This window comes from Podarcis pityusensis, assembly GCF_964106645.2.
Source record: "Podarcis pityusensis genome assembly, chromosome: 11".
In the NCBI taxonomy this organism is placed as follows: Eukaryota; Metazoa; Chordata; class Lepidosauria; order Squamata; family Lacertidae; genus Podarcis; species Podarcis pityusensis.
In genome coordinates this window covers 14,808,726-14,821,284 of record NC_138036.1, presented here as the reverse complement: position 1 = coordinate 14,821,284, position 12,559 = coordinate 14,808,726, and the positions used below count along the sequence as shown (strand labels likewise).

General features: G+C 45.8%; 1 protein-coding gene across 4 annotated transcripts in view; it reads right to left on the bottom strand.

Annotated features, from left to right (window-relative positions):
• The window catches only part of NEDD4L (NEDD4 like E3 ubiquitin protein ligase), a 255,186-nt gene that overhangs the window by 177,563 nt on the left and 65,064 nt on the right, over positions 1-12,559 (bottom strand). The window contains exon 1 of one of the 4 annotated variants that reach the window (XM_080973411.1): positions 8,509-8,571. The exons of the other annotated variants lie outside the window; for them this stretch is intronic. The gene's annotated coding sequence lies outside the window, so the exon portion shown is untranslated. Of the gene's footprint in view, positions 1-8,508; positions 8,572-12,559 lie in introns of those variants that run through there. 4 annotated transcript variants of the gene reach the window in all.

Sequence of the window (12,559 nt, the reverse complement as noted above, 5' to 3'; positions counted from 1 at the left end):
GGTCTGGCAGGGTGCGTGAGGAGCAAAATGCACCCTCAGAAAACTGTGCCCGGGGCAACAGCCCCTGCCCACGCCACACCTCTGCTTGAAGGGCCCTAGCTCAGTGGTAGAACACCAGCTTTAAATGCATGGGTTCAAATCCAGGCATCCCCAGGTAGGGCTTGGAGAGATCCCTGTTTGAAATTCTGGAAAGCCACTCATAAGACGGTGTCAGTGATACTGAGCTAGATGGGCAACCATTTGACTCTGTAGAAGGCAAGTTCCTATGTTTTAATGACTAGGGCTGGGCGATACAGTGGTGCCTCGGGTTACAGACGCTTCAGGTTACAGACACTTCAGGTTACAGACTCCGCTAACCCAGAAATAGTACCTCGGGTTAAGAACTTTGCTTCAGGATGAGAACAGAAATCGCACAGCAGCGGCACAGCGGCAGTGGGAGGTCCCATTAGCTAAAGTGGTGCTTCAGGTTAAGAACAGTTTCAGGTTAAGAACGGTCCTCCGGAACAAATTAAGTTCTTAATCCAAGGTACCACTGTATCTGGTTTTCAACATCGCGATATATGGCTGGCTTCACAGTTTTTCTCACATTGTGATTTTTTTCATAACACACACACACACACACACACACACACAATGATATATCACCAGGTCATATGAAACTGATATCACAATATGGACTTCAAACCAGGTTTGGAGGATATATCAATATATCACCCAGCCCTATTAATGACCTTCAGGAAACTGGCACCCTTTTTATTCTCTGTCTGGTGATGTTGGCACTGCTATTCCTGGTTGTCTTTGTATATATTTTACGTTTTAACTACTGTGACGTTTTAGCTGCCTAACAGCACCTCAAGGACAAAACAAACAGACAAAAAAACACACTCAAAAGTTACATGTCAGGAAGGACAAGGCCACAAACCACTGGCCGTCCTGTTCTTGGAAAATGTACCTTTCCAAATTGCCTTTATAAATGTGCACAGTCCCTGCAGGGATTTTATCGAAACAATCAGAACTTCTCTGAGCCAGTCGAGATCCCTCTTGATTACGCCTATTGTATGCCAAGGGCAAAGTGAACTTTCGCACGACATAGTAACGCCGGTTTGCTTTGTGGGCACCGACTGGGTTGAAATAAATAAATGAATCCGGCACTTACAACTTCAGACCCAAAACACAATTAAACAAGATGGCGCTCTACTGCCGCCTCAAGCAAAACAGTTCCATTGTTTCACCACAAGCCAGTACAACTGTGGGACAAAAGAACTGTTAATATAGATACACAATTAGCATTTCTGTGGAAGGAAAGCAAGACCTTCACACAGCTGGTTGTACACTCCAACAATGTTGACAGTCAATGTGGGGTGGGGAGGATGAGGGGACACACGGAGAAAAGAGACCTGGCTGGCCAAATTTCTGTGTTTTGGACCATTTACAAGAAAAAGAGGGGGCAAGGCTGTTTTCTCCCCTCACAGAGCTATTTTTCAGTTCAGGGGTAAGGAATCCACCCTTGTGGCAATCCACAAGGACAAGATGGGCTTGTACAACTTGCGAACCCACACAGCTGAACCTGATCCCATTTTTGCCTGTCCACCAAGAACCTGCCTAGTCACAGAATATGCCCCATCAAGCAGCAGCCAACATGGTGGCAGCCCCTTCCCCACCTTCCCTAGGGCTGCTTAAGACTTGGGTGCAGCGTTAGAAACTCAGATAGATAAGCTAGGCGCCAAATGGCTCCCTAAACCAGGGTTACAGTCGCCAAAACAGAATGTCTAGTTGCCATACTGGGGGGCCAGGTGTCTCAAAAGTCGTATTTTTCAATACAACGTTTTGGTTCCTGAAATTCGTTCTGATTGTGCAAATAAAATGTCACAGGTAGATTCTTCAGGGTGTGACGATAATGTGAGAAAACAATCAAGATCAAAGGATCTCCAGGCATGCACCTCCAGATGGTGGAGATATCAGGCACCATCACGGTGCCCGCACATCTTCACTTGGTGACAAGTGGCTGATAGCCAGGTGCAAAATACACCTGGTGAATTTCAAACACTGCTTGAGTGCCCTGAGGGACTGCAGTGGCTCTCAGAGAGTTTGGGAGTCATCATCCCTTGAAAGGACTGTCGCTCTGTACTGCATACCATTCAATTTTATTTTTCTAGTACTTTCCACTTGTAAAGTATGGGTGCCTCAGCAGAAAGGCAGCATACAAATGCATTAATAAATATACAGTGGTCAGCCAGATGTGATGAAAACAAGTTTCCCTGGGCTGTCAGACATCAAGGTTTTTGTTTTTAAATAGAGATTTAAATCAACATGAGCCAAGTGCGAAGTTGGGGGTAGTGCTGGGAGAGAACCACACTTAAAATCCAGCACATCTAAACACATTTCTCAGCTTAAGATTCGTTTTCCATTAACAGAAATGACTTCATGGCCCTCTTATGTAAAAACCCCTGCTCCTAGTTCCCCCCATTCCCGCCAAAAAAATAAAAGCCATCTTTCTTCATTTCAGCAGCCTGAGGAGAAGACGGGGACATTTTGTTATTGCTAATGTTAACAAAGTTGGGAGTCAGAAAATGTTGTGAACTTGCTGCTAGTCACCTAGAGACCTGTGCTAGACACTTTCTGTCCTTACAGGGTGGCAGTAGGATCCGGCAGCCCCATTTAGTAATTAAAGTCGCGCCCTAAACAAGTCAGTGTCAAACAGGCCTCAGTAAGGCAGAAAGTTTGGAAGCCGGCCTTAGGTCACATCTATTCCATAAATTTAAAGCACTCTGATACCACTTTTACTGTTGAGGAGAATCCTGGAAACTGTAGTTTAAGGATCCTGGATATTCTAGCTTGGTGAGGTCAGAACCCTTAACAGACTACAATTTTTTGGATAAAGTTATGTCTAGTTAGAGCGCTTTATGGTGTAGATGCGACTTAAGTCTCTCATTTCAACCTGTGAACTCAGAAAAAAGATTGTGTCACATAAGAATGCCTAAAATTTCGCACTTATTGCTTCGTACAACCAGTGCTCAACATACATCTCCAAAAGGGCATTAAATGACATTCATTTCTGAGAGGACAAAGCTGACACAAAGCCTGCAGTTAGATCTCCTGTAAATGAAAAGTGCCTACATAAGAGAGAGAACTGGCTGTTGCTGCGTAAAGAGTAAAAACAATTAAAAACAACAACAGAGAGATAGTCTCCAAAGCAATCTCTATCTCCTATTCACAAATACCTCAGGAGCACCACTTGGTCAGCTGGAAAGAGCTCTCTTCCCAAATACTCCCAGTCTATAATGGATAGAAGCTGCAGACCTTCTACAGTGTGGCACTCTTGCCTCTAGAGTAGCAAGTCCTGTGATCACAAGTGTTTTCGTGTGCATCACATGCAGCGTGACGACAGCCTTACATTTTTATGTATATAGGAAGATATGGGAAGTGTTTTCGTGTGCATCACATGCAGCGTGACGACAGCCTTACATTTTTATGTATATAGGAAGATATGGGAAGTCCCAAAGTTCCCTGATAAGAGTGTGCACTTTGCACACAGAAGGTCCCAGGTTCAAGCCCTTCTATCTCCAGTACAAGGGTCACATCTAGCAGCGAAGGGAAAGACCTCTTGTGAGCGGCAGAGCAGGGTGCACTAGAAGAAACAATGGTCTTTAAAATTATAAGGCAGTTTCCTATGTTCATACCTTCATTCATTAAACATGCAATTATTATATATATATCTTCTTGTTCTGCAAGAAGAAATCATTGCACCGACAGAATTTTTAATAATAGTATTATGCAACCAACAACAGCAATAGTATTATGCAACGCAATGAAGAATTAGTACCAGAGTTTGCTTATCTCCTTCTCCCTACCAACTCATTTTCTTTTGTGCTATATCTTTTTAGATCATTAATCTGTAAATTGCTCTGGGAGATGTTAGGGCTGAAGAGCAGCTGGGTATAAATTATTTAAAAAATAAAATACTAATATGGAGGGGTGGGGAAAGAGATAAAATAGAAAGCTAAATCACCTTCCATGCAAAACAAGAGCACAGCATTGTTTCAAATAAAAAGATGGATATCTAGATCAGCTTTATGCTATATTCGAATGAAATAAAGCTCAAGTTGTCTCCAGTAGAGAACACATTTACTGTTTGCTTCCCAACAAAAAATGCCTTCAGTTACCAGAATGTAACATGGGCTATCCCCATGAGACCAAAATGCCATATCAAAAGAACAAGAAATAAAATGGTCTACCCTTTTATAGCACCAGACATCTGCAGTGGATCCAGATTCTTGAGCCTTCGGACTTCCTTCTCAGTAAATGTACACCTCACTTTTTTTCCAGTGGTTTAATGGTTAAAAATTTGCGTACTTTGATTTCTTAAGATGGTTTCTTCAGACAGCGAATCAATAAAATGGGTCCGATCATTTGGTGCGGGCGTCTCAGTTATTTCAAACCATTACTATAAATTACTCTTTCCAAGAAAGCATTTATGACAGGGCACCAGGAATGTTTATCTCTGAAATTGCCCCATGGATCTGCTTTTTCCCAGCAATTAACAGCTGCTAATCTGTAAATGACTCCTGTGCAGTCAAGGATGAAGCAATGCTGGAACAAGGCAAGGTGTAGGTCAGAAGGAGGAGGCCTTCTGGCCACTTGACTACCAAGTCTGGCAGTCCCAGGAGTTTCTACAGGGGATAAGGAATGTCACCTGACCTACTCTGGCCTCCCAGTGCTTGGTTCCTTCTCCAGTTCCCTCTTTTTGCCAGAACTGGGTGGTGGTGCACAAGCCAGATCCTTAGGTTCATGACTTAGGTTGCCAGTTAAACACCAGCGTTGGCCGCAAACCCAACTAATAAAGATACTTGTTTTGTTGCATCTTAACTTGACCGCTTGCTCCTTGCCCTGCTTGCCTTGGATATTAACACAGTCAAAGATTCTTCAGCAACGGGGAACATGATCTTTGTTATTTTCCACTGACTGAACACCGTCATGCGGCACCAAGAATTGAAGCTTCAACTTCCCTCACCTCCAACTACTGAGTGCACTTATTGTGGAAGATTCCCCCACTTGCCAAATGCTGTTCTCATCAGGCCTGCCTACCCTGCCCTGACGTTAAAAGCACAGGCGGGGAGAAGAGCAGCACATCTTTTTCCTACAACACGGAAATGTAGAATTTGATTTCAGAAGAGACCAGAGGGTTCCTCTAAGTTTTGCTGCGAGCAGGCAGAAGAGTAGCAAGGGTCAAAGGGAGCTTGTCTGCTCAGGTCTAAGACTTGAGTTTCTGCAAATAAGGATGTTGGGAAAGGGTGATAGCTCAGTGGTAGAGCATTTTTTTGCATGCAGAAGGTCCCCAAAAAGCACAGATTCATAGAATTGTAGAGATGGAATGGACCATGTGTGCAGTTCAGGGATCTTTTGCCCTTACCTGATCATTTTAGCTTTTTATGTGATATTTCACACATATTTCGAAAGCCACTTCTGGAAATCTAATGGAATCTAGCCAAGCTTTAGCACTCATTTCTGCACTAACCTCTTCCCATTAAATAACTCATTTGCAACCCAATCAACTTGGAAAATCGCAAGTGCTTTGTTTTGCCATTTCCCCACGGTTTTCATGATCCCACTTCTGCCACTCACCGGTTGAAATCAGGGGCGGTATCCTTGCATACAGTTCTTCCCCACCATTTAAAAATTTGACGCAACATGGCAGCGTGTCAACCCAAAAGCCAGTTTCCCGTAACGCAACAGGTAAGACGGTGTAAAAGGAATGTTAGAAAACCAGGAAAAGAAGAAATTGCATTATAAACCGGGAAAACTTAACGCAATAAACCCCATGTCTGAACACAGCCTTGAGCTAGATGGGCCAAACATCTGATTCAATTTAAGTAAGGCAGCTTCTTGTATTCCTAGATAAGGCACACTCCCATTCTTACAACAATGCTTTTCTATGTGCTGGCATTAGTGAGTCACAAAGCCAGGATCCAGGACAGAAGAGGCAGTTGATAGGACTCAAGCTAGCAGCAAAAATAGCATTACCATCTAGCTGCACAGGCCACGATTTCTGAGTCATCATCGTAGAAACACTTAAGCTTTCATGAACCCTGATCAAAGAAAACTTTGCTTTCTTGCAGCCCACAACTACTCTCACTAACTCTAAAGTTAACTTTCTGCCTTAAAAATAATATTAATACTGAAATCTCTTCCATGCTGATGAGCACCGACAGGATTCACCACCCTAGCATTCTCAACCACTACTGATGTGGCCAGCCTCTGCCATAAATAATATTCCTCATTTTCCGTGCCTGCCATCAGTTTTCATACTCCCACCGCTTCCACTTAGGACGCCCACTCCACACAGCGCTGTGAAGTCCTGTAACACAGCACATACTGTGCTGGTTAAAAAGAAAAAAGTAAGGAAAGCTGTGCAAGTCAAAACGCAGCCACCCCCTGTTCTGTTCCAAATCTAATACAGTCATACCTTGGGTTACAGATGCTTCGGGTTGCACGATTTCTGGTTGCACACCGCACCAAACCCAGAAGTACCGGAAAGGGTTACTTCCGGGTTTCGGCGCTTGTGCATAAGCGCTAAATCGAGCTTTGCGCATGTGCAGAAGTGCTAAATCGCGACCTGCGTGTGCGCAGCTGCGGCGCTGCAGGTTGCGGACGCTGCAGGTTGCAGACGTGCTTCCTGCATGGATCACGTTCACAACCCGAGTGTCCACTGTAGTCGTAAGGGAACATTGTCTGACCAGAAAGAGAAAAATCAGATACAAAATAGAGTCCTTTGCAAACATAACCATACTAAATCTTCTATCTTAGCAGGCATTTCAAAGACGTTTTCTTTGTTTTTTGCGATTAATGTTAATTGATTTTATCCACTATGTGCTTTTTGCAATCTTTACACTTAGAAGCTCCTGTGATTATGGCAGTTGTTTTCAACCAGGGTGCCTTAAGTGATGGTCGGGGTGCCGCAAGCAACACAGGCCTCCGTCCCTCTTTCCTTCCCTCCCTCCTCTGATGCCCTCTCACATCTCTGCCTCCCAAAGGCTTGCATGGCTGTTTGTTGCAGCAGGAGCCCTGGCTACAAACCTCCCAGGTGCCTAAAGGGCTGGCTAGCGGGTGCTGGTTGCCAGAAACTGAGTCAGCCTCAAAAAGGGGTGAGGGGCTGCCAGCTCTGCAGGCAAGGGGTGACATAACTGGGCTCCTGAGCCCCACAGGGGAGCCGCAGAGAGAATGCAGTTGGTCAAGGGAGCCATGGACTCCAAAAAGGTTGAAAACCTCTGGATTAAGCAGTATTAAAGAGCAGCTACAATCAATAACCTGCAATGGCGCAGCTAGGACCCTGCAATCCAGAGCCACCCCACATTCCAATGGCTATTGAGGGAGAGGAAGGGAAAGCAGGCAGCAGCAAACGTGCATCAGCATCTAGGCTGGCATGGCCACACCAGAGCCTGCAGCATCCTTTCTTACTTATTCATTTTTTTAAATTAGTCAGTAAGCAGCTATTTAAACACATGCATTCCTATTTTGGACTTCAGATTTTAATTGACACACCACCGCAATAGTGCCCTAATGCATAAGAAACAGCAGCACTTGCACCCGGTCGCCAGGAGACCAGTATTAGTATTCTGTTGTCTAAATTTATGCCTGTGGAAAATTAAACGAAACTCTGTATGGCCAGTGTGCACTTTGCAATTTTAGATATCTACTAAAGGTGGACACCCAAAAAGGTGAAAAGCAACAAGCGTAGAGGTCTGCAAACATATATGTCAAGCAAATGTGCTTCTCAGGGGAAGGGCTGTAATCCAGCGGCAGAAAATCCCAAATTGAAACTCCAGCAGCTCCAGGTAAGGCTAGGAATGCCCCCTGCCTGAAAACCCAGAGACAGCTGCCAGTCATTTTAGACAACAATGAGCTTGATGGATTAAAGGTCTGGCTTGATACAAGATAGTTAAGTATGTCAGGAAGTTCTGAGTTTTTGAAAGTGCCTGTATACGGTGTGAAATGGCCCTTTAATCTAAAGGAGTTTGCACAGCAAGACTCTGCAAGGTTTCTATTCTTACACTTGGCAAAGGCAGCCTAACATTTTTAAAGAGAAAGAAAGGAAGGAAGAAATCCACCCTGGTTATATAAGCACTCGAAGCAAATGTCCTAGTTTTTACAACATATATAAAACCATCCTCAGAACGACAACGCGATCTCACTGGAGCAATTCAGAACTGGGAACATTTCCTCTCAGTGAACACACTTACCTATGAACCATGACTTCTTCACCTGCAAAGTTTTGAGCGGCTCACCCGCCCCACAGCAAACACACCTGCCAGTTGGCAAACAAGTAAGTTTCGTGTCGGAAAAGCCAGGCAGGATTATGCCAGCGAAAGTGCATTAATGGTTTTGAAACTATAACCTGAAGCGCTCGTCTCTATATTGCATGGGACTGAAGCTTCTCCCCCTATCAGTAGGCCCCTCTCTCTCCCCACCAAAAAAAAATGGACAGAGCTTCTCTTTGCCCTCTTTGCTTACCCTTCCCAAGCGTCGAGCCGCATCCAGCACCTGCCAGCGAGGCACGGAGAACTGAAGAGTGCCCTCCGAGTTCCGAGAGCTGCCACTCCCAAATTAACTTGAGAGCTGGGAGTTGAGCAACAGAAACCACTCCTACCCCCGAGATGGGTGTGCCACCTCTTCAGCAGCACTTGAAAATCCTGGAACCTGCCCTGGCACAGAACGAGGCCAGGTGCTTGAACAGAGAGCTACTGTGCTGCGGAATGAGAGCGTGCCCGATATTGAAGAGAGTACAAAAGTAGGCAATGCAATACCTGCTCTTGAAAAGTCACATGTGTGTGGGTTTTTTCCAGCGCCCTCCACTCCCAAAAACTGTCCTGTGCCTTTAATAGGGTGGCGCTGTGGGTTAAACCACAGAGCCTAGGACTTGCCAATCAGGTCGGCGGTTCGAATCCCCGTGATGGGGTGAGCTCCCATTGCTCGGTCCCTGCTCCTGCCAACCTAGCAGTTCGAAAGCACGTCAAACTGCAAGTAGATAAATAGGTACTACTCTGGCGGGAAGGTAAACGGTGTTTCCGTGCGCTGCTCTGGTTCGCCAGAAGCGGCTTAGTCATGCTGGCCACATGACCCGGAAGCTGTACGCCAGCTCCCTCGGCCAATAAAGCGAGATGAGCTCCGCAACCCCAGAGTCAGCCACGACTGGACCTAATGGTCAGGGGTCCCTTTACCTTTAATGTAGGAAACTGGGCAGAGTCAGACCGATGGTCCATCTAAGCTCAGTAATATCCAGCTGCAGCTCTCCAGGGTTTCAAACAGGAGGTGCTGAGGATGGAACCAGAGATACTCCATCGCTGAGTTAGTAATCCACAATTTAACCATCTGAAACTTTTCCCCATCCCTTCATTCTCCAGCTCCATTGTTCAGTCCGGACAGTGAGATCCAGTTCCAAGGGCCCTCTGGAGATTTCCATCACTGCAAGAAGTGATGTTACTTGGAAACACAGGCAGAGAGTCTTCTTGGTAGTGGTGCCCGCCCTCTGGAACGCCCTCACATCAGATGTCAAGGAGATAAACAACTATCTCACTTTTGGAAGACATCTGAAGGCAGCCCTGTTTAGGGAAGTTTTTAATGTTGGGTGTCTCATTGTGTTTTTCCATTTTGCTGGAAGCCTCGGTTTTAGAACGGTTTCCGTTTAAGAACGGACTTCTGGAACGGATTAAGTTCATAAACCGAGGTACCACTGTACTTTGCTTGGAGAATTTGCTCACCATTTTATTTGGTTCAATGAAGATACTGCCCTACTGTGTGTTCTGGATTCTGCCCCCGACCCATGGACCAGCACTACTGCCTATGTCTTTTGTATACAATGGTACCTCGGGTTACAAACCCTTGGGTTACAAACACTACGGGTTACAGACTCCGCTATCCCGGAAGTAGTACCTCGGGTTAAGAACTTTGCCCCAGGATGAGAACAGAAATCGCATGCTGGCGGCACGGCAGCAGCAGTAGGCCCCATCAGCTACAGTGGTGCTTCAGGTTAAGAATGATTTCTGGTTAAGAACAGACCTCCGGGATGAATTAAGTTCATAACCAGAAGTACCACTGTATTTCGGAAAACATTAATGTTGCTCTTTTGTACTGTCATGCCTGCGTCAGACTTGCAGGATGGATTCCAGACGCCCAGCATTAATATCCAACCAGCCCTGAGCATTCTTATGCAAAGGCACACATGTATTTGCCCGCGCTCTGGCCAATTATTAATCAGATATTCATGCAAACAGCCTTAACAAACCAAGGCGGGAACTGCTGCTTGTGGGCTCCAGGCCCATAATTCTGTTTCCGCAGCTCGGCTTTACTCTGAATAGAAATAATTCATGCCAGTTTGGCGTTTTCTATGGGACTACAAGATGCAATTTGGGTTAAAACTCCCAAAGGTGACAGAGACACATCTGCAAACAGTTGCTTGCACGGAAGGCTGGATTGCAGTTTGCCCATGAATGGAGGCAAATTCAATACAGTGGTACCTCGGAACTCGAATGGCTTCGTTCTTGAACGTTTTCAGCTCCCGAACGCCGAAAACTCAGAAGTAAGTGCTCTGGTTTTCAAAAGTTCCTCAGAACACAAGGCTTATGCTGTGCAAAAACCTAGCTGTCGGCCAATTGGAAGCCATGCCTCAGAACTCAAACGTTTCGGAAGTCAAACGGTCTTCTGGAACGGGTTACGTTCGAGTTCCGGGGTACCACTGTACTTGCATGTAGAGAAAGAGGCAGAGAAAGCCAATCTCTGCTCTCTCAAGCTATCAGAGTTTTTGGCTGGACCTTCCTTGCCTAATACAGTCAAACATTGGTTGTCGAACGTAATCCGTTCAGCAGGACTGTTGGACAACTGAGGCATGGCTTCCAATTGGTTGCAAGAGCTTCTTGCTCTCAAGCAGAAGCTGCTTCGGATGTTCGAGTTCCAAGGAACATTTGAAAACCGGAGCATTTACTTCTGGGTATTCAGCGTTCGGGAGCTGAAACGTTCAAAAACAGAGCTGTTCAAGAACCGAGGTTTGACTGTAAACAGAGCTGCTGCTAAGGGAAAGCCCAGGAGCCTTGAACCCCAGAACTGTTGTGTTGGCCCCCAGATCTCACCTCCTTTCCCCCACTTTCTTTTAAACATTTTTCAAAGTAATTATCTGCTTACAGAGTTGCTGGGCAAATTGCAAAGAGCATGCCGGTGAGATCCCAGCCAACTTAAATCGCTCAGGCACATAAAATCAGCATGCACACAGCACATGCACATTTTATGTAAATCCACGCTGTGGGTCTGTGCTTTGGTCTTTAAAGTGCTTAGTAATGCCCTCACGTTATAAGGCAACTGCCACTCTAAGGCTGCAGGGAGGCTGCACAAGCGACATGCAACTGCAGGCATGGAGAGGTAATCTGCCTCTGTTCTGGTCTTTGAGCCAGCCTTTCCTAAAACGGTCAAGGAAGCGGACAAAAACACAACCATAGCAAGAACTAAAATCATGTCTCCATATGGTTCGGTATCCTCAGCCTGCAGTTAAAAAGGTAAAGGGACCCCTGACTGTTATGTCCAGTCGCAGACGACTCTGGGGTTGGGGCGCTCATCTCTCTTTATTGGCCGAGGGAGCTGGCGTACAGCTTCCGGGTCATGTGGCCAGCATGACTAAGCTGCTTCTGGCGAACCAGAGCAGCGCATGGAAACGCTGTTTACCTTCCCACCAGAGCAGTACCTATTTATCTACTTGCACTTTGACGTGCTTTCGAACTGCTAGGTTAGCAGGAGCAGGGACCGAGCAATGGGAGCTCTCCCCATCAAGGAGATTCGAACTGCCGACCTTCTGATCAGCAAGCCCTAGGCTCTGTGGTTTAGACCACAGCGCCACCCGCGTCCCTCAGCCTGCAGTTAACTGTAGCCAAAAGCTGCTTTTTGGAAATAAATTCAGATGGACCCCGTAATCTATACTTCCCACCCATTGCAGCTCCAATCCAGCCTTGCTAATCCTTCTATCCTTTGTAACAGGAGGTAAAGGTCAATCTGAAGAAATGAAATACCCAAGGCTTAGGTGCAAGCTAGAGAGCAGGACAAAACAGACAAATGTCATGTAACACAGCTCAGTCGTGATAGTGTGAGACTCGTAATCCCAGGGTTGTGGATTCAAGTCCTACATCGGGCGAAAGGTTCCAGCTTTGCAGGGGGGTGGACTAGATTGACCCCCGTGGTCCCTTCCAACTTCACATTTCTATGATTCTAACATATTGCATACCCTCCAAGTGTCCCATTTTAAGCGAGATTCCCGCCCTGGCTTCTGATCCCACAGCGCGGGACCAAAAGATGGGTGGTTGTTTTTTTGTTCCGTACTGTGGTGTGAGTCAGTTGGCTCACACCAGAATACAGGACTAAAAAAAAAACACAAAGAGGGAATTCCCCTGTTGCAGGTGAGTGACGGGGTTGGCAGGATTGGGGGGTGTGCCCTGATTTGCCCTCTTGAAATTTGGAAGGGTATGATAGAGTAATTATAATAATAATTGCATTATTATTACTACTATTATTCGAAACATAATAA